A 2,518-nucleotide genomic window follows, 5' to 3' on the forward strand; every position below is an offset into this window, starting at 1 on the left:
AGAATATTCTACTTTATCAATTTGTTTAATTTTTTTTCAGAGTTTTTTCCACTGGCTGTAATTATCTCATATATTTATGTGTTAACCAGTTTATTGTCTGTATCCTCCCCACTAGAATGTCAGTTCATAAGTGCAAAGTCTTTATCAAGCTCACCCACTGCAGCGTTTCCAGTGCATAATACCCCATAGATAGTAAATATTTACTAAATTGGAAGTATTGGAATGTTACTGCCTTCATATGTCAGACTGGGAAAATATGCTTATCTCTTCTGGTACGAGAAAGGAATTTTGCAGTACCTTCAAAGAATTTATTCTAGAAGATTTTCTCTAAAATATAAGATATTGTAAACCAGGAGAAAACTAAGGATGCAGGTAAGGGCCCAGTATTTGAAAAAGGAGCCAGGTTAGTGTGTGTCATGTAAACCAAGGGAGAAGTGAGTGGGCAGAATGAAATACCACACACTGCTAATGTGTCAAGGATATAGGACTGAGGACAGATATACAGATTCAGTGACTTTTAAGAAAATTTCAAGCTGCATTCTAATTTCTGATCCTTTTTCAAAGTTCAAGGTCTGGCAGTCCCTGTGATCTGGGCATCATCTCCTGCCACTTTCCAAGGCCCCCAACTCTTCTTTCTCCAATAGCCTCACCACTCACCATTCCTCATGTGAAATTGCTTCAAATCTCTTCATCATTCTAATTGGACTTTGTAGCATATTTAATTTTTCTATACCCTTTTTACAATAAAATGAATTTAAATAAATATTTTTTTAATACTGTGTTATGTGGCCTGGCTAGTATGAATTTATTCACTATTATTTGTATCTTCTCTTGTGCAAACCATCTTTGCCAATTTAGCTATTTGAATCTTTGTATTTTGATAAATATTAAGGTTCATTAAGGGGGAAGGGTATAGCTCAGTGGTAGAGCGCATGCTTACCGTGCAGGAGGTCCTGAGTTCAATCCCCAGTACCTCCATTAAAAAAAATAAATAAATAGATAAATAAATAAACCTAATTACCTCCACCCTTCAAAAATTTTTTATACATTGGAGGCATGAATTCTGTCAATCTGTTAATATTTTATCAAAAACTTTTTCTTCTTCTGTTGGTCTCTAAAGTTTTATTGTTTTTAATTATTATGAAGCTTAAAAGTCAATACTATCATATGTAATAAGTGGTGGACAAATGTGTGACTTTGCCTCTGTAATATTTTGTGTTGTTCACTAGTTAGAAAATTGTCATTCCTCCAGAGTTGAAATAAATTTTATATTGTGGTTTCTGGTGTTTTTCCATAGCTTAAAAAAAAAGTAACACTTTCCTTGGTGCCTTTTGACTTATGGTATAAAATACCATAAAGCTAATTATACCCCAAATACTTCTGAGTTAATGATTACTTTCCCAACTGCTTTATTCAACTTCATTTTTCAGAGGCAGTAGAGTGTAAAGGTTAAGATATGGCTCTGGAGCCCAATGGCCTGGATTTAACATTAGCTGCAGCTCTAGCTGGTCTTGGGAGAGTCACTTCAATTTTCAGCTCCTTCATCCCTAATGGTGTCCTCATCAGTTAACTGGGGCAATGAAACCAGTCAATTCTGTACCCAGCACATGGTAAGCGATCAGTAAATGTTAGCTATGTGACATTTCAAAATTCATTAGAGTCCCTTTCTGCCCTCTTTTACAGTGCCATCAACACAGAGGCCCATTTCTGTACCATCACATTATTTTAATTCTTGTTCTTTCCATGTGGAGGCTGTTTTAGAGTGGTCTTGTCTATTAACACCCCTTTTCAGAAAATCATATATAAAATGCACATGTGGTACCTGACTGACTTGACTAAGACGTCAAGGAGCTTAGTAGGTAGAACACAAGGTGTGACTTGAAAGAGGAAATAAGGAAGAGTTTGGAAGATGCTCACCTAGTCCCTTGGGCTTTGGCAGCGGGGCAGAAATGAATGTGATGCTTCCATAGAGGAAAAGGTCTGAGGGAGGGTTTTAGGTGGGAAGAGGAGGAGGAAGACAAATTTAGGAGGTGTTCTAGGAGAGAATCTGTGTGAGAAGAAAGCAAAGAGGCCAGAAAAGCAAAGAACAGGACAACAGTAAGTCAATGAAAGAGAACCGCATGGCTAGGCAGCTCCAGTTGGCTCTGTGACTGGCCAGGGAACCACCCAAACCCCTCCGCACCCAATAAGGAGGCTGTGCTCACACGCAGCCGGCGATGTGAGAGCAGGACTGTAAAACAAGAATTTAGCGCTAAGCTCTAGTCTATTTTATTTAAGTGTTTAAAGGCAAAGGGACTGATTTTTTTTTTTTTTATTGGCTGGATATTCGAGATATTACATTTTGCTCTAAAACTTTGGAACCGCCATTTATTGGTGCCTCCACGTATTTCTCAGGGTATACTGACATGAATTTTTAAAATCATTTATATTATTTCAAACTCACCCAAATCCCCTTGACCATTATTGCAGCGTGCACAATCATTTTGGCCTTATTCCACGTTTGAAATTATGATTTGTA

General features: G+C 37.4%; 1 non-coding gene across 1 annotated transcript; it reads left to right on the forward strand.

Moving 5' to 3' along the window:
- Positions 1-904: 904 nt before the first annotated feature.
- TRNAG-ACC (transfer RNA glycine (anticodon ACC)) lies at positions 905-978 on the forward strand. Its single transcript has one exon. It is a non-coding gene; the product is annotated as a tRNA-Gly (tRNA).
- Positions 979-2,518: the final 1,540 nt, after the last annotated feature.

Source organism: Camelus dromedarius, chromosome 13 (assembly GCF_036321535.1).
Source record: "Camelus dromedarius isolate mCamDro1 chromosome 13, mCamDro1.pat, whole genome shotgun sequence".
NCBI classification, from domain to species: domain Eukaryota; kingdom Metazoa; phylum Chordata; class Mammalia; order Artiodactyla; family Camelidae; genus Camelus; species Camelus dromedarius.